We start from the raw sequence: 19,756 nt of genomic DNA, 5'->3' as shown, positions 1-19,756 counted from the left end.
GCCATGTGGGGACACAAGGGAAGTCAGCAGTCTGCAACCCAGAAGAGGGACCTCATCAGAACTCCACCATGCTGGCACCCTGCTCTTAAACTTCCAGCCTCCAGAACCGTGAGAAATAAAATTTTGTTGCTTATTTAAAAGGGGAGGGGGGAGGTTAAGATTGTCATCAAGGGGTTGGTTTCTCGACACCAGGCCCAGATGCCCACCCTCCCGCAGGTGTCATGTTCCCACAAACACACACAGGGCCCACAGCTAGTCTTCAGTGGACTGCCCAAAACAAGGCCTTCATCGTAAAACCTCACCGCACGGGCTTGCCACGCTGTCCCCGGAGCTCATGGAAGGTAGTGCTAGCTCTACCTTTTCCAAACTCTTCATAGTTCTTGGCCCAGTTTTTGTCTGGTTCCGGACTCTTGCTGATGGTGGTGTTTGTGGCCCCTTCCACAGTTGCTGCCTTCAGGACTTGGCAATGCTACTTGATCTTAGGAGCGCCAACCCTTGGTGTGCCCGCCAATGCTGACCCAGACCGTCACTCCTTTCTCCTCGAAAGTCCTGGGGTAGGACCTCTATCTTAGTTTCAGCTTCTGGGTTCCCTGACCCCCCACTATAGCCTACCCCCAACCAACGACCCCAGTGGCCTACCAGTCCTACCACGGGCCTGTTGAGCATGGTTTTGCACAGTTTGGACAGGACAACAGTGGGACTTGTGATTGTACTTCCATTTGTACTTTGTTGCATATAGTATGCCTAATCATGGCTACTAAAGTGTGCATGGTTAATCTTACTGCCTGAGCTGCTTCTGTATTAATCCCTTTGTTGTCCTTAAGAGAATTTAAAATAAATACCACTGCTGCCATTGGAGTTCTGTTAAGAAGATGTACTAAACCCAGTAGACCCAAGTCTCTGGTGCCTCTAACTTGAGAACTTGATTCATTTGCAACTGTTTCAGAGCCTCTACTAAGGGCCAGGAAGCATAGTACACACTGGGAAACCAGGGACAAGACATGGCCCCCATTCCTGTGGAACTCATAGTCCAATGGGGAGAAATATGAGTACCCAAATGATTATGAGTCAGCATAAGCACCGCTAAGAGGTAAGTGGAAGAAGCATGCTTAACCCAAAGGAGACATGGCTGAGTACATTATTAAAAGGAGAAAAGAAAACAAAGGGAAGGAGGCAGGGGAATGGGAGGGAGCATGTTCTAAGCAGTGGGAGCAACGGGGGGTGGGGGTGAGAGACCCTAACTCTGTGCAGTGCATCAGTCTGGCTAGAAGCTGGGAGTACAGGGTGAGCAGGTGCTTCCAGGGGGAGAGAAGATAGAGACAGATCTACATCCTGGTGGGTCTTGTACTCCAGGCTCTGCAGTTTGGATTTTATCCTGTAACAGGAGATATCCATGGGGGAGTTTGTTCTAACTGTGGTTCCCGAATGCTGCACACAGAAATTCAGATTTAGCAGGTCAGGGAGTGGACCCAGGAATCTGCATTTTTATAAGCACTCCCTTTGCTGGATGAGTTTGTTGAAGAGGATGATTGGATAACACTTGTCTAAATACAGCTGTAGGAGATGTAGAGCCATAGAGGGGTGGTGTGATCAGATCTGTTTCAGAAAAGTCACTCTGGCAGAAAGTACCCCATCCATGCTCACTCAGCAAAGCTCCCTAATCCTTTGATAATCCCCCAGTAACCTTCTGCTACCCATGGGGTGTAGAGCTCAGAGTAGGCTCTGAAAGAGACAGACTCCTGAGAAAAGAGGCCACTGGGAGGGTCATGCCTGAGTACTCCTGGACTGTTTTCCTTGCGACATTTGTAGCCCCAAACCCAGGGCAACCAGTGCTTGCTGCGAAAATACAAAAGCTTTGGGGCCCTAGGTCCACTGATGGACCTCTGGATTCTAGAGAATACAGGCTGTGCTGGGGGCTGGAGCCTGGGGTAGATCCATGTCCAGTCTAGTCAGGGCCACAGGAGCTTTGGACAGGACAGAACATGTGCTCGTTTGGTTAACAAAAGCCCAGGGGGAATTTGGGTGCAGGCCATGTCAGCTACTTACCTGAAATGCCAACTCTATCATTTCAGAGAATGGAACTCACCCTGCTTGTAGCCTAGTTTCCTACAGCCAGTGGTGATTAATGCATTGATAAATATGACAATGACATTCCAACCAAGAGCCTGCCCACTCACCCCCTTGGAGCTGCCTAACCAACTGAGCAGGATTTCTGCAGAAAAATGCCTTCTCATTATCTGGTGATTCTGCCTGGTAAAAAAACCCAAGCCAACTGACACTGCCTGACAGCATGGAAGGTTAGGTAATGTTCACATTACCCTGGTGCTCACCACCCACGTGCATCCCAGGATGAACCCTCAGAGCCCAGCCCTGGTCGCATCTTCCGTGCCTCTTCCACGGCAAAGCTGCGTCTCCCCCAGGATTGCACGATGCCATCGTCTGTAACATTTCATTTCATATTCTGCCATCTCAGAGGGCAAGAACCATATGTTTCAGGCTTCTTTTTTCTGATTCCCTACGCCAATGAGTGGCCACTCAAATGAGCATGCTTGAAACAACCATGAGGCCTCTGTCTGGGTCCATGTTCAGCCACTGAGCCAACATGCTAAGAGCTCAGCCCTGCAGCCACCCAGTCACCAGCTTCTAGACCAAGACATGTGTTTCTTGAACACTCCCTAGATTTTTCTTTTTTTTGGCTTACACTTAGCAGGATTGCCCCACCACTGGATGAATCCTGACTGGCATTTGCTGTGACTAAGCCTCATTGACACTCTGGTGGAACACCACTGAGGATCTAGAGAAGAAAATGGAAAAATAATCACTTTCAACTGCTTTAAACAGCCAGTAGGAGATGATTCCATTTAAAGCAGCTACAAGGTACCTAACTCAAATATTTTGGCTTTTCTGTGTCAACTTGTCTGTCAGTTTCCAGGCCATAAACATTTAAAAAATCATTTGTATGTGATCTAATGACATTTGTGAGTGTGTAGTCGATACCTAAAAAATCTAAGAAACATCAACCTCATATAATTAATCAAAAGATAAGTTTCAATATAGGTACCAAAAATCTTTATCATGGGGCACCTGGGTGGCTCAGTTGGTTGAGCGTCTGACTCTTGATTTGGGCTCAGGTCATGATCTCACAGTTCATGAGATAAAGCCCCACATCAGGCTCTGCTGCTGACAGTGTAGAGTCTGCTCGAGATTCTCTCTCTCCTCTCTCTCTGTCCCTCCCCTTCATGCACAATTTCTCTTTCTCTCTCTCAAATAAATATACAAAATATTTATCATTAACAGTGAGTTTATAGAGAGTCAAGCATTTGTAATCAGCTTTCAATACCATGATTCAAGCTTGAAGAAATGGCTATCAAAGATACTATTCTACTCTAAAGAACTAAAGCAATAATGTCATTACAGTTCATTAATATGAGGAGTTGAGTGGTTGGCCCTAGTAAGACCCAATCAAGTACACTATGTCTTGGTACAGAGGCCAAGAGGTCAGGACAATCCAATGATGATGGTCTCTTTGCTGTCCATGATGCCTGGTGAGTTTGTAATTCACCTAACTGGTGGGCACTGTCACCACCCATTGTGATATGGAATAAAGATATCTGAAATCTTGAGAGAACTTTAAGATTTAGGATTCAGGAATTGGTTTATTTTAATTAAAATAAACCTTTAAGTAGTCTTCAAAATGATATGTTCTTGTCATCTTATAACTATTTTGTCAAAAATAAGGACATATATGTAAGATACTTTCACATACACGATATTCATTCTATGTAATTTAATTCTAGATATTATTATCCCAACTTTTATTAAGAGGATTAACCTGGGGCTCAGGGAGAGACTCAAGATCATATAACTGGTAAGTCGCAGAGTTGGGACTCACCCAGATCTGTCTGCCCCAATTTTCATATTCCTTCTGCTACACTTTCTATCACATCACACCTATGATACCTAGGTTTGCTCCTTTTATCCAGAAGACACAATTGTTTCTCGATCTTATAGTCAAGAATTTCCAGCTGGTGTAAACAAAAATTACAACGAAAAACTCTACATATTGGTCATATGTGTCCTACTGGTCTAGGGTGTCCCCTAGCATATTTAAACCAGTGCCAATAAGGCCAGAACCAAAGGTTAGGGGGGTCCACTGCCACACTTCTACCCTTCCCAAATGCCTTCAGCTCAGGGACACTACTCAGAAGCACAGGACAGGTTTTCAGACACCCAATGACAAAAGTGAGTTTCAGTAGATTAATATTTACTCCTGAAACATGCACACAAACAGCTGTGCTGCCCTTCATCTTAACAGCCATACAAAAGGCTTTATGTGCCCCTGGCTGTTTCCTCTCAGAGACTGGATATCAGACAGGTTGGGCAGAGTCCTTCCCATTTTCAAATAAACCCCAAATGCCTCAAGCTGTAATAATTGTGTGACAAAGGCTGTGACTCCTTAACTACCCCCCACCCATAGCAAACAGAGTAGGCTGAAGAGACATAATAGGAATGAGGAACACTAACATTTGTCAAGTTCTCATTATGAGCTAGAAGCTTTCAAAATAACCCTGCGAAGTAGTTATTTTTACCCCTGCTTTTAAGATAAGGCCACCCAAACTGGGAGATTGAATTATCTACCAAGCTATAGAACTAATGAGAGACACAGCAAGATTTGAACCTAAGCCTGTCTCTCTTAACACCCATGGGTTTGGAGGGAGGTGTTCAGGGCTGTGTTTGTTGCATATAGGGGCAAGCTGAAGAATCACTGTAGACCATGGAGACTGAGTTTCAGAGGGGTCCAGGACTCTCCTGCCCGCAATGTCATCCCTACCCTGGTGAGGTGGGCAAGTAACCATGAGTTCTGAGCAGCTCTGAGACCCTAAGATCCTCAATGTCTCCTGGATGACTTAATCAATGACAGTACCTTATTCTATTTCATTTAATGGTTATCTCTTCAATGGTTTCATGGTTATCTCATTTAATTTCATTTCATATAATTTTATTCTTCCTTAGGATGATGAAGGTATTTTTATTCATAGCATACTTCTTTCTGACCTTGGCTAAATCTATGCTAATGAGGTGACTAGTAGTGGGCCCCCTACATAGCTTCAGAGGAAGCAACCATGTGATTAGATCTGGGGGTGGGAGGGGGAAGGGCTGAAAGTTGAGTTCAATCACCAATTGCCAATGATTTCTTCAGCCATGCCTATATAAAGAAACCCCATATAAAAATTGTAAATAACAGGGTTTGGGAGCTTCAAATTTGATAACCATAATCACATACTGGGAGCGTTGGGTACCACTACTCCACCAGGACAAAAACTCCTGCACTGGAGACCTTTCTGGACCTCGTCTTATGTACCTCTTCATCTGTTCCATTTATATTCTTTAAAACATTTTTTTAATGTTTATTTATTTTTGAGAAAGAGAGAGATAGACTGTAAGCAGGGGAGGGGCAGAGAGAGAGGGAGACACAGAATCCGAAGCAGGCTCCAAGCTCTGAGCTGACAGCAGAGAACCCGATGTGGGGCTCAAACCCACAAACCATGAGATCATGACCTGAGCTGAAGTTGGATGCTTAACCAATTGAGCCACCCATGTGCCCCAGGTCCATTTATATTCTTTACAATAAAATGTGATCGTAAGTATGTGTTCCTGAGTTCTGAGTATTGTTCTAGCAAATTATCAAAACTGAGGGGGTAAGAGGATCATGGGAAGCCCCAGTTTTGTAGTCAGCTGGGTAGAAATACTGGTACCCTGGGGACCCCATTTGTACTTGGCATCTAAAGCGGGGCAGTCTTATGGGACTGTGCTCTTAACCTCTGGGGTCTCTGCTAACTTCCAACAGTTAGTGTGATAATTGAGTTGAATTGCTGGACACCCAGCTGGTATTGGAGAATTGGTTTTTGATAAAAAACGACACACTTATGCTCCTAGGAAAGTGTCTGGCACATAGTAGGCACTCAACTAATATTTGCTGAATATATGATGGAGGGATGTCATCTCCCCTATACCGAACTGCTGTGAAAGTTCTCCTATTTTGGCCATCATCTTCTTTGGCATCCATACTTTCTTCCTAATGGCTATCTGATAATCCAACAAATGAATATTTTTGAGGTCCCAACAAGTGCCAGGTACAGAGAGTTACCAACGTTGATGAAGTTAGCCAAGAGTCATTGAGGATCTTAGGGTCTCAGGGCAGCTCAGAACTTGTGGTTACTTGCCCACCCCACCAGGGTAGGTTTGGATGCTGTGGACAGGATAGCCCTGGCCTCCTCTGAAAGTCAGTCCTCAGTTTATCTACAGCGATTCTTCAGCTTACCTCATATGCAACAAAACACAGCCCTGAATTCATCCAACCTTCTGAAGCCTGGAATAACATCACCTGGAAAAGACTGGCTCTAAAGACACAAAGTTTGAGAGTCATTCTCAGCAGGAAACAGATGGAACTGCAAAGTGGCCAAGAGCACAATCCTCTATGTTTTCAGCAAACAAGTTTCTCCCACATAGAGAGAGCATCCAAGAGCCAGCTGAGTCTCTTGGTCTATCTCTTCTCTTAGCTTTTAGCTTCTACAGCCAACATTTGGGGAATTTTAAAGAAACTCCACTTACCACACAACATTCACAAGAACAAATTCCAGACAGGTTCAAGTGTTTAACTTAAATATACAACTCCTACATTACTAGAAAAGAATATTATTGTAATCTTGCAGTAGAAGAGTCCTTAACATAGAGGCAATAAATGAAAAATTACGTAGATTAGACTAAATAAACTTTGAATCTCTTAAGGACAAAGGACAAGACTAACAATGTCAAAGCTAAACTGATAGAAATATTTTCAGTTTAGATTAAAAGTGATAATATGTAAAGGTAAATAATACATGATACTGATAACATATAAAGAGCTTCTACAAATTAATGTAAACCCTTTGAAGACAAAGGACAAGAAGGAAGAGATTTTTCTTTGTGAGGGTGGACAGGGCCAAAAAAAAAAGGGAAAGGAGCAATAAAACAAGAAGAGCATCTCCCCTCCCACTTGATTCCCAGACTGAATTTTAGGCTCCTAGCAGCAGAAATTGATGGGACCATTCAGAAGAGCTGCATCAAGTCTCAGGGTCTAAGCAGAGCAGCCTTGGGCCCCCAATGACAAAGGGTGGTCAGCACATGGTGAACAGATGACCTTTTCCCCATACCTGCCTGAAACTCACTGTCTCAACTCTGCCAGCCAAGGACAGGAAGCTTTGAAGACATGGCACCCATGACCTGGACTTTGGTGTTTGGCTTCTGTGAGTTTCTTCAAGCTTCTGTGAGCAGCAGATACACTAGAAGCATGGGAGAGGGGACACAGAAGTTGCTATGTGGGGGGACAACCAACAGGGTTATGGACTCAGGGGAGACACCCTTCTGGGGACTTCCAAAAAGAACTGAAGGACGTTTTAAGGGACCAGGGAACCTGTTTTTACGTGGGATCCTGCAATAGAAAATGGCTAGGCATACATGTATATGCGTTCCTTTGTCTGGAAGGATGATTTTCTTAGGGAAATGGGATTATAAAAGGAGGCAGGAAATTTCACTTTCGATTATATACACTTCTGTGATGTTTAATTTTTTGTTGTAAGGAACATATATTACTTTCATAACAGTAACATACAAGAAGACAGTCCCATTTAGAAAAACAAACAAACAAACAAAAAGGCACCAGATGTAGCATCTGGCTTTCAGAGATTGCAAGTGTGCTGGTGACAGACAGCATGAGCCCACAATCACGTCATCAAGTGTACATTGCAGCCTGTGGCAGGGAAGAAAGCACAGAGGGGTAAGATGCACGAGAGATTCTCTAGCCCCAGGTCTGGAACTGAACCACGTCCAAGGGCAAAAGCTGGTTTGATGGCCAGCATGGAGTGCCAGAGTTAGTTATAATCCCTGGCATAGAGGCCAGGACTTTTTCTGCCCCTTTTTCTCTTTTGAAAAAACACCTTCTTTTGTGGGCTCAAAGGGCTTCTCTCACACCCACTTAAGCTGCAAGCAAGAGATGGAATCGAGGTCTCACGCCCTGCTGCTCTCGGGAAAATGTCCAACGTCTTCATCAAGATTCACAAGGCCTGGCCCCTGACTTCCTCTCCAGCCTATCTCTCCCCTCTTCCAGCTCTTGCTCCAGGCAATAAACTACGTGCTGTCCCCACACTGTCACCTCTCTCACCTGGAACCCCTTGCCTGCCCCTTCATTCCTTCTTCTATCCCCAGCTGCACTGTTACCTCAGAGTCCTGCCAGGGTCCCCCACTGAGTGAGAAACCATCAGCTCTGCTCCTGGAACAGCCTGGGTCATCTCCGAAACATTACCACTCTGTAGAATGGTTGCCTGATTACATGCCCATAGCTCCCACCCGCCTGGTAGCTGTTGTCCTGGCCAGGGTGATAGTATTACCACAGTGACCTCCAGTTTGGGCCCTAGGCTCCATAAACATTTGCTGAATGAGTAACTTGCTGGCCTGGCCTAGCCAGTCAGGAACCTTCAGGTCAGGCACCACTGTGTTCTTGCTGGCTCACCATGACCTCCTCAGAGTTCCTGAGGGGAAAGATGGTGGGAAAACCCCAACAGTTAACTGCCCTTACTAAAGTGTCTCTTCCTGGAAGAGAAACTTCAACACAAAAAGAGAGTTACATACCAACAGAAGTAATGGCATATAGACTTTCCTCATGAAGTTCTCACTGTGTCAATTTACCAGGAACAAAGAGCCCAGCAGGGCAGAAAAAGGCATACCAAGGGACTAGAGTTCCGGCTCTGACGCCAACCCAAAGCACTGTGACTTTGGGCAGATCCCTTCACTTCTCTGGCCTGTCTGTCCCAGGCCTAGGAAGTAAAGGGCTGGGTCAGGTCCTTGCTAAAATCCTGGGAGGAGAGGCAGGAGAGAAGCTGAGCGATCTGAAAAGCACATCATTTGGGCCCCACTCAACCTTGACCTCAGCCCTGGATATGGCCCAACTCAATTCCTCCTCCCTAAAACAAACCCCCCTACAGTGGGCATTTACAGTCTGGGTTACAGGGCAAAATTCCCACCAAGGCCTTGCAGTTGGTACTTTTGACAAACAAACAAATCTAGACTGAACTGGCACCTTTCCTTCAAGAGGAAGGACAGGAAGGACACCTCCTCACACCACATTCCCCACAGTACAAGTTGTGCTTGGACCTTATTTCTACCCAGACCGGGCAATTACCAGACCCATGGTGCTGGGCTATGTCACCAGCCTGAGCCTCCCTCCCTGAGACAATGCTGGAGGTAAATCCACGCCCCCTGTCCAAGGCACTAGGGTTGGGAGACTGTGGACCACATTATAAGGAAGAGGGGAGCACATCTATTCCCACCGATTTCACTGAACTGGGGGAAAAGGAGAGAATTTGCTGCTATTTTTCCTGAATTCTACCAAATGCACACTAGCTTGGATATTGATCACATGTGAGTTCAAGTCCCAATTCTGCCACTTCCTAATTATTTCACTTTGGACCAGTTACCAGCCTCTCTGCGTCTGTTTCAAATCTGTAGAGTGGGGATATAATGCTCATACTGGAGGCCTCCCTTGAAGGGTTGTTATGAGGATTAAATGAAACACCTGACAAACATCCAGCACAGGGCCTTTTTAGCGCTAAGTGCTTAGCAAACGCTAGCAACTGTTAACAGCCTGGAAATGTCTGGCACAGAGCAATGGGGCTTATGTTTTTAAAATAATTTCCCCATTAATCATGGTCAGAACCAAATCCTGATCCCACAGCCCAGAATTCAGGTCTCGTCATGCCACCTCACTTACCGCCCCATAGTTTCAGCTACTTTTGATTAAACAACGGAGAACTCAGAGTTGTGAAAATGAAAATCTCCAGGCAAAGACTGTCCCACTCCTGACCACAGCGGCAGACCCAAACCCAGGAATCCCCACAGCTCGGATCTGCGGTTTCTTTCTGTCCTAGCAGTACAGCCCTGAGATCAGGCGGCCCAATTCAAGTTACTGACTTTGAGCCTGGGATGCCTCTCTCCCAGTGAGCTTTTGCTCATAGGGGAACCTTTAGAATACTTACTTTTGAATCTCATGAAAAATCCCTGTGAGGGGGTAAGAACCAGGAAGTTAGAAACACCTTGGGAATGCATGATAATGAGTGGCCCCTGGACAAAGAGCTGTCTCTGCCAGCTCTGGGCCAATAAATCTTTTTTTGCTGTTTGGGTTGGTCTCAGTTTCTTTATTTAAATGAAACCAAAGGATCAAGATGGGGCATGGAGTAGAGCGAAAAAAGACATCCTCAGCCAAACTCTCCTTGACTTGGTTAATAAAGAAACCAGGGATTAAGCTCTAGCACATTCTATTCTGTAGCCCAGAAGGGATCCTCCTCATTCCAAGGGACATGGACACTAGATTAGTAGCTTCAGTCCCTACCCAACTTCCCTGTGTCTGTGTCTGCTGAATGTGGTGGTTGACAAGACCACCTCAAACCCCAGAGTCACTTCTGGGATACCACCAGGACTAGAAAGGATCCAGAGGCAAAGAGAAGCTTCTGGGGCCCTGATAAACAAAATTGGCCCATGAAGGCATGGTGTATGCCTGGCAGTGTGCCAACCACTTTCCATGTATCTCCTTAGTTAATCCTCATAACCCCATACCGGGGAACTGTTATTAGTATGACGGCTCTGAGGGGTTGAGTGGCATGCTCGAGAAATTGGCAGAAATAATCTTAAACCCCACAACTTGGTGTGGGAGGGTATCATATAATACTGCCTTTACCATTTCACTACAAATTGCAAATGATGTAGTATTTCCAAAAATTAGGAAATTAGTAAGCAGTGGATTTATCTGGGAAGGTTTGGAAAAGGGGAAGGATTTGCAGGGTCCCGGGGAAGGGGAAGAGGCAAGGACCCCACGTGCTGGGAAGAAGTCCTACATGTGCAAGAAGCAGGGGCAAGACCCAGATCAGACTTTTCTACAGCAAATGTTCTCACTTCCCTCCTGTAACGTATCTAATCTGGAAATTAAAGGCTACCTGAGCATGTATAAAAGGCTACTTGAGCGCTGTCAAAACACCTATTAACTTCAGCAGCTCTTATAAATGCCTTGCCTGGGCACTCAGGATGGAAGAGCTGCCAGGAGGGCATGTGTCTTCCCAAGTGGGTCTCCTCAGCCAAACTCTGCTGACATTCCTTTCCCTCCATGGACCTCAGGTATTGCAAAGTGGGGCAGCTCATGACAGCTTCCTCCACACAAGCTCTTTGGACTCAAAATCCTTTTTTTTTTTTTTTAAGTTGTTCTTTCTTTGCTCTTTGGAAACTACTGTTCAGATGGTTCTGCAAGTTTAATTTCTTCACTCTTCGGCACTGAGAATTTTGCTTTTGTTTTTAATAGACTTATGCAAATCAAACGTATAATATTTCTCTTAAATTGAGGTCATCTGGGTGACTAGTTCAAGATTCAGAACAAGATGCATTCCAGGATGTCCTGACACAACCAGAGAGGGACTGTCACTGTCTGGCTGAGCCCCCAGTTCCCCATGGGAGAATGTTGAGCCCACCGTCAGCCCCCAGCTCCCAGATAGCACGAGTCTCTCCTTCCTCCTCAGGCCCTCAGCCGTAGGTAAGTCTCAGCCTCCGACTCACAGATCTCTCTGTGACCAAGCCACCATGTAGGAAAGTTCCTGGAGGTGAGTGTCATGCTTCATCCACTCTTCCAACAAGTATGCCTTATTGCCTTCTAAGTACAAGGAAATTGCGGGGCTCTGGAATACAGCTAGCTGTGAGCAAGACTGTCCTGGCATTGCAAAGGCATCGGACTTATCATACTTAAGAGTACAGACTCTGCAGCTAGATTGCCTGGATCAGAATCTCAGCTCTCCCACATGCTAACTATGTGACCCTGGGAAACCTTAACCTCTGTGTATCTTAGTTTCCTCATGTATACAATGGTGATGATAACAGTACTCACCTCCCAGCTATGAGAGGATTAAGTGAATTCATGTTTAGGTGAATTCACTGTATTTATGATTAGTAGCCAGTAAATCCTATGTATAAGTTAGTACTACAGACTGTCGTGATCATGAACCTGATAAAAGTGCTCTCTACGGCCAGCATTAGTACAGGATGTTTTAGGAGGACACGAGAGGGGTGCAGAACCCAGACAAGGGGCCAAAAGATGTCACACATTCAACAGACACTTAAAGAATCAGATAACCAAAGTGAGGGTATGTGAGGACAGGAGAGGGTCCAGAAGGAGGGACAGCAGGTGCAAAAGCATGGAGGCAAAAATCCATGCTTGCTTTGGCAACTTTGCTTCATTTAAAGAAACAAGTGACAGTAAGTCAGTCACCAAATAACAGTTATTACAGACTTTGTAATGTGCTTTAACCATTAATGTAAAAACAGCGAAGAATTCAGATTCAGATGACAAAGAGCAAGTCTGAACCAAATTTATCTCTGAAGGTTATACCAACAGGTCAGAATGGCTCACAAGTTCTCTTTATTTCCAATAGGAAACAAACATTTACGGACCTCACAGTTCGGGGTTAGCTGGATCATTTCTTGGAAGATTTCTGATCTGTAACAGAAGACATAGCAGAGTCTTGCTTTTTAGTCCCCACCTCTGTCCCCGGCTCCTCACCTGCATGTGCTAGTTACACAACAAATGGCTTTTTTTTTTCTTTATACTCACATGCACTGAATTTTAGTTCGTATCCTAATTGTTTGGATTTTTTTTAACAAATGCTTTTTAGACGGCAAATGTTAAAATGAATTTTGCCAACGCCCCATGCTTCTCTTCCCACTCAGTTCACAGAAAGCAAGTTTGGGCCTGCCTCTGATCTCTTGCAGCAGCAAGCTAATCTCCAAGATGACCTCACTGCAGAACTGTGTTTTATAATCAGCTAGCAAATCTCAGCATGAACCGAGAGCAAAGGTTAGAAAGACAATAAAAATACAAACAAGCCAGGATTGTACAAGTCAGGTTAGTTCAGAGAACCAGCTGGACCTATGATTAAATTTTAATTAAAAAAAGAAACAAAAAACCAACAACTATAGGAGGAGAAGCCTTCCCAGCAGATAAGAATCCTTTTCAGAAGAAGAGCAAGACCTTTTTCTTATTAACAAATGGAGATTTTGTAGTTCCTGAGATAATAAACAAAGGAAAAGGATTTGAAAATTCACCTAAGCTGTGGATTTTTGAACAGGTTTTGCCGGAGGGAAGCCTTTGTTCACATGAAATATTTACCAAGATGTGTAAGTAAAACACACTAAGACAGAGCTTCTCTGGCTAAAGGCAGGGTCGAGGCCCCAGTTCCAGCTGTTGCCCACCTGACCCTTGAGCACTTCTAAAACCACTCCTTGTGGTCTAACTCACTGCACCTGTCACTTTACAGAAGAAAAGCCCGGGGCTCAGAGGAAAATATTTGACTTGTCCTAGGCCACACAGCTAGCCGCTAGCAGAGCCAGGAGAAGTTCCTAGGTCTACCACTGCAAAGTCAGTGACCCTTCCACGACACTACACAGACAGGAGGGGAAATACGCTCACTAACATGGAGAGGGTGGCTGATGGGAAGCGGACAGAGCATGAAGAGGAGGACTGCCCTTTAAACGCACAAAAGGATGGGGCAGGGCAAAGGCATGCAGTGGCTACTAGCTGTTCGGGGGCTCCAAGATGCCTGCTTATGTGAGAAGACAGCATATCCCATCTTTCTGCTGGATTACCAGCCCACAGTGATTTATTCACATGTTCAGATCAACAGACATTAGCTGAGCATCTGCTATTAGGTGCTAGGCAGCATGCTGGGTACAGCAATCCAAAAGCAAGTAAGCCACCCACCACCCCAGAGCACCTGGGCTAGTACAGAAGACACAATAGAAACCCCAGCACCAGCCAGTCTGAGACCGCAGTGGTGGACCTGCAGGGTAGCTACACAGGAGGGGGAGGGGTGAAGAGAGGAGTTCACTGGGAGAAGCGAAGATGGCCCAGAAGAAAAGACACCCATGCTGTGTTTCCAAGGATGAGTTTGTCAGCAGGCGGACAGGAGAGGAGGGACTTCTCATTCCAGGAGTTCAGAAACAGGTTTTAAATGGAGGCGAGAGGTACCCATTTGCAGTTGAGAAAGATCACCGCGGTGGCATTGTGGAGATCCACAGCATGAGAAGGCTTCTGCAAAGGGTTGAAAGGGGGGGACCAAAAGCAGAGATGGAAACCGGGTGGTTTTCACAAAGAAAATCAGCGTGGGGAGTGGAAGCCATAAGGGAGGAAAGGAGGGCTCCCTGGGCTCCCACAATTCCAGAAACTGCTAGAAGTTAGTGCACCAAGTGAGATACAGAACAGTTTAGGAGGGAGACGGGGAGCCAGGATTAGTGGCCAAGAGTTCAGGGTGCCAGTGGGCACTCCAAGTGGAGGTGTCCAGCAAGGACGTGGGTGTAGGAGTCATCCAATGGTGCACACCACACAAGGCTCTAACTTCTCAAGGACGAGCCACTGCCCTGTTTCCCCCTGTCTGATGCTTGTAGTAACTAGAATTTGCTGAAATTGTGTTGTATGTTTCTCCTTCCCTAAGCTATCTAGTAGAATCCAAACCCTATCAACTTTAGCACATGTTAGCTGGAGAATAATAGCCACACCCCAGAGAAACTGGCTTGTTCTATCTGATGTGGGACATCTTCTTTACAGAAAAAGTAACATTGGTGAAACATTGGTGCGGCTTGAATCATCATAAGGTGAGCCCCTGTGTAACCTCGCCTAGGTCAGAAAGTAAAATGTTGGTGGCACTCCAGAAGCCAGCTGTGTGCACCTCTCAACTCACAACCCTGCCCTCACTCTCAGAAGTGACCACTGTCTTGACTTTTGGGACTACTGCTTTTCTTTACTTTCTACTTGTTTGTTTAATGCTTATTTATTTTTGAGAAAGAGAGAGAGCGTGTGCAAGCGGGAGAGGGGCAGAGAGAGAGGGAGACACAGAATCCCAAGTGGGCTCCAGGCTCTGAGCTGTCAGCACAGAGCCTGATGCGGGCCGGAACCCATGAACCTCGAGACCTGAGCGGAAGTCGTATGCTTGAGCAACTGAGCCATCCAAGCGTCCCTCTACTTTTAATACCTATGTATGCATCCTCAAATGGTATGGTATGGTGTTAGCAATACAAGTGAACTCGTACTACGAGATTAAAAGAAATGAAATAAAACAATATGATAGTGTGCCACTGGATGGAAGACAGAGATAGAAGGGAACGACTAGAAACAAATCCAAGTATGTAGATGAATTAGAAGATACCTATTTCATATCTTGTATCAAAAAAATGCCAAATGGAATAAAGATTTAGTGTAGAAACTGAAGCAATAAAAGTACTAGCAGAAAATAGAGGGAGATATTGTTATGTTACCTCATGGTAGAAAGGCCTTTCTAAGCATAATACCAAAAGCTAAAGCCACAAGGGAAAAGAATATCAGATTCGTTTATAAAGAAATAAAAAGCTTCCATAAATCAATTAACACAGTAACCAAAACTGTTTTTGGTTTAACCAAAACTAAAAAGAAAATTCCAAATGGGAAATTACATGTGACATAAGACTAACAAAGCAATTATGTCCTTAGTTTTTACAAATCAGTAAGAAAATAAAACATGACAGGGGTGCCTGGGTGGCTCAGTCAGTTAAAGCGTCTGACTTGGTTTTGGCTCAGGTCATGATCTCACAGTTGGTGAGTTCAAACCCAGCGTCTGGCTCTGCACTGACAGCGTTAAGCCTGCTTTGGATACTCCCCCTCCCGTTCTCTCTGCCCCTTCCATTGCTCGTGCTGTCACTATTTCTTTCTCTCTCCAAATAAATAAACTTAAAAAGAATTTAACATCAAAAAAAGTTTTTAAAAATATTAATGATGTACTTAAAAGTAGCTTTAATAACAAAAGAAAATGTCTTCTATGATGTTAAGTTTTTTTATTAAAAAAATTGTTTACTGGTTATTTTTGAGAGACAGAGCATGAGGTAGGGGGTGGGGGGGGGGCAGAGAGCAAGGGAAACACAGAAATCCGAAGCAGGCTCCAGGCTCTGAGCTGTCAGCATAGAGCTTGATGTGGGGTTCGAACCCACAAACCATGATATCATGACCTGAGGCAAAGTAAGATGCTTAACCGACTGGGCCACTCATGTGCTCCAAGTTTTTTTTAAATAAAGATAGTTGTTGACAGTATGAATTCTAGTCATGTAAAAAAAATGTATTTGAAAAAACAAAGTAGATACCTTTGAGTCTGGGCCTCTAGGAATAACTCCCAGAGTGACACTGCTAACCTAAGTGTCCTTCCAAAAGAACTGCTCCTGTGTCACAATAAGAAGGGTGAGCAATCAAGAGGCTGCCACTGAACCTGCTGATTTTGAGAAAGTATTACTATCACTTTGTTCCAGGGATCAGGAAGCGGTGCAAACTGCCTCCTGACACCTGTAAAGCTGGGGATAGGACAGGAGACCGTGGCTGTCGTGAGATGCAGGAAGATGCCCTCCATCACACTTTGAGATCTAAAACTCGCACATGGCATTGACGTAATCTAACTTGTACCTAGAAGGAGAGCTGCAAGGGATGCTGAGATGACAGGGTTTCGCTTCCACACTCTGCTGCACACGAAGGCACCCCGGAAGGTATTTGGGGATTGAGTGCCAACCGAAGATTTCTACCACAGAGCACATTATCAAATAACGTAGCATGGACTTCCTATAGCAGTGAGGCACTGCGGACTGTGTTCCACCGGCAAACCATCACCCCAGGAATTGAACAGCAGCCTCTGGTCTTTCATGGAATGTTGTCTAACATGCCTCATTGGAATTGCTACAGAAACAGGAACCGGGAGGGAAGAAACTTGGCCTGTGAAGTTTTTTAAAACATGTCTCAATTACTCCTTACTAAAAGCTTGTTTGTCTCCAGGGGTTACATACTGAATAGATATGTGCTAGTTGACTTGATCAAACATGCTTTAAGGCCAAAACATGCCCAAAATTAGCAACGTTCTGGTCTGTGTGTCAAGAGAGACTGGAAAATAATTCAGTATAAAAATGGGAAAAACGCTTATGCTACAATATTAATTTTAAAGGCATGTAAAACTACATAGAGTATGATCACAATATATCATAAAACAATAAAATCTTACCAGTAATCAAAGAATAACAAGATATACTTACCCATCAGACAGACAAAAATTGAAGAGACAGATAATATCTAGTGTTAGTGACTGTGGGAGGAAATAGGTAGTCTTACACAATTTAAATTTGAGTGTAAATTGGTTCAGCAGTAGCTTTAATAAAAGCAGGAAATGCACACCCTTTAAGACTGTAGTACTACATTTAGTTATTGGAGAAAAATGTTCCCCTGTGTACAAAGAGGCAAGTACTAAGAATGTTTATGGCCCAATGTTTATTCTAGTAAAATTCTGAAAGCAATTATCTGGCCATTAAATACAGAGAATAAATAAATTATAGTATGGGCAGCACAAAAGGAAAGGTCTCTCCTGACATGTATCGTGGCAGTCCGAACACCCCCAGAAAATTGTGCCAAAGGGTTTAAAAACAAATATACAATAAAAGTAAACACACAAGCACACACAGAGACACACACAGAACAAACTTCAGGTAACTATTGTGGATTGTAAACAAGGATAAATTTAATGTTCAAACAATCTGATAAAATAACCATTTGGAAAATAAATGAATAAATTATAGTATGTTCATATAATGGAGTATTACGTTGTTTTTAATATGGACAAGATAGACATCTGTGTACTGTATTGTCTGTTATGGAGAATAATATAATAGTGTATTATTAAATTTAAAATTGAGAGTGGGGTGCCTGCGTGGCTCAGTCAGTTAAGTGTCAGACTCTTGATTTTGGCTCAGGTCATGATCTCATGTTTGTGAGATACAGCCCCACACGGTCAGTGCAGAGCCTGCCTGGGATTCTCTCCTTTTTCTCTGCCCCTCCCATTTGCATTCTCTAAATAAATAAATAAATAAATAAATAAACAAACTTTTAAAATTAAAAAAATTTAAATCAATTGCATAAAATAATATTAAACCAAGATTTGATAATTTGAACCCATTTTACCTTATTAAGAATAAAATGTACCAGGTGATTCCTTAATGAGGTAAAATTAATTCTAATTCTCACATTTTGTTTATTCTTGGATAATGTAAAAACAGACTATGAATAAAAATGTGACCACTTCCTGCAACAATTCACTCATGAGAACATTTTTGCTCTTTGCTTGAATCTAAACACTTATAGCTCATGAGCTCTTGTTGGGCTTCCAACAGTTCATTACGTTTTTTTAAATTGTTCTGTGATCAAATATGTTGAGGAAATTTGGGTGCAGTGTAATTACAAGCCAGTTGAGGAGAGTGGTTCTCAAAGGGAATCATGGATTATAGTATCAGATCCTGGAAAGGTCAAGGAAAATGAAAAAAAAGAGTGGTGGATGTTAGTGACTTTTGTATTTACAAACATTTGCAGAACTTTAAAGCAGGTAAAACCAAAATTATGCTATTCCCAAAAAATGGAAATGTCAGCAATATTACTCCTCTTCTATAGAAAAGATTCCTTCAAAATAACTGTGTATGATAAAGTTCTTCTGATTTTTCATTTTTTGTTTTTGTCACCAAATAAATTTATAAGATTAAGTTTCCCTTTCTCGATACTATGAAATTATGACAAGGCTATCAGTAAGTATAATATATAGATTTTTAAAAGCCGTACAGGTATAAAAAGCATATAAAGCATTCATGCACACACTCAAGAATTAAAATCACATCAATAAATACACTTTTTGTGTCAAAAGTAAATTGTAACATGGAAGAGTAAGGAGTTTGAAGATAAGAGGTCTGGGGTTTGATTGGGGCCCCAATTCCTTTTAGTAGTGAGATTTTCAGTAAGTTTATCTGACTTGCTGTGAAGACTAAATGGGTTTACATAACATAAACTTTAAAAACATAACACAATGCTGCTATGAATTCATTTTATGAATTTGCCAATGTTGTGAAAACTGGATTGTAAGGGGAAAAGAGTGGAGGTGTTAATGATAGGGGCTCTCATAAACTGAACCTTTACAATGAGGCAAGTACTATACTAAGGACTGTAAGTTCTCTAATTCCTCACACCTGCTCAATGGGGTAGATACTATGTCAGGTGGAACTATGGAACCATTTCTGTAGGTCAAAAATGGTCAATTATCAGCAATTTCATATGGCTTAAACTATCATCTGCCCAGAATAGAAAAAGTGAAAGAAAGAGACAGTTAAAATAGCCAGTACCTGGTAAAGTCAGGTTTGCAAGGCATACAGGTTTACATCTGTGACCAGTATGCTGTATAAATTCCTAGCAAGAAAGCGGGTCTAATAGTTTAGGAGGTATAACCTCTAAGTTTTAATCAAGAATTATTTGCATGATATTAGAGAATATACAGGAAGTCAAGAAGCAATGCCACAGCAAATTAACACAAGAATCAAATGTTTACAGGGGCTCAGATAGTTAAGAATTAGACTTGGGCTCAAGTCCTGATCTCAGGGTTCCTGGGTTCCAGCCCCAGGGCGGGCTCTGTGCTGAAGCTCAGAGCTTGGAGCCTGCTTCGGATTCTTTGTCTCCCTCTCTCTCTCTCTCTCTCTCTCTGCCCTTCTCCCACTCCTGCTCTGTCTCTCAAAAAATAAATAATAAAAAAAAATTGTTTTAAAGAACCAAATGTTTACATTAATTAAAATACTCCATGCTTGCTCCTGCTTCTGGCAT

General features: G+C 43.5%; 2 long non-coding RNA genes across 2 annotated transcripts in view; one reads left to right on the top strand and one right to left on the bottom strand.

Annotated features, from left to right (window-relative positions):
* Nucleotides 1–1,227: 1,227 nt before the first annotated feature.
* Nucleotides 1,228–19,756, bottom strand: part of LOC123598260 — a 19,578-nt gene continuing 1,049 nt past the window's right edge. The window contains exon 2 of the long non-coding RNA XR_006712467.1: nucleotides 1,228–2,794. This is a non-coding gene — a long non-coding RNA (uncharacterized LOC123598260). The remainder of the gene's footprint in view (nucleotides 2,795–19,756) is intronic.
* On the top strand, nucleotides 8,005–13,172 carry LOC123598261. The gene is made up of 2 exons (XR_006712468.1): nucleotides 8,005–11,678; nucleotides 12,504–13,172. It is a non-coding gene; the product is annotated as an uncharacterized LOC123598261 (long non-coding RNA).

Source organism: Leopardus geoffroyi, chromosome C1 (genome assembly GCF_018350155.1).
Source record: "Leopardus geoffroyi isolate Oge1 chromosome C1, O.geoffroyi_Oge1_pat1.0, whole genome shotgun sequence".
Classification (NCBI taxonomy): Eukaryota; Metazoa; Chordata; class Mammalia; order Carnivora; family Felidae; genus Leopardus; species Leopardus geoffroyi.
The sequence above is the reverse complement of the archived record's forward strand: the minus strand, read 5'-3'. Positions and strand labels throughout refer to the sequence as shown.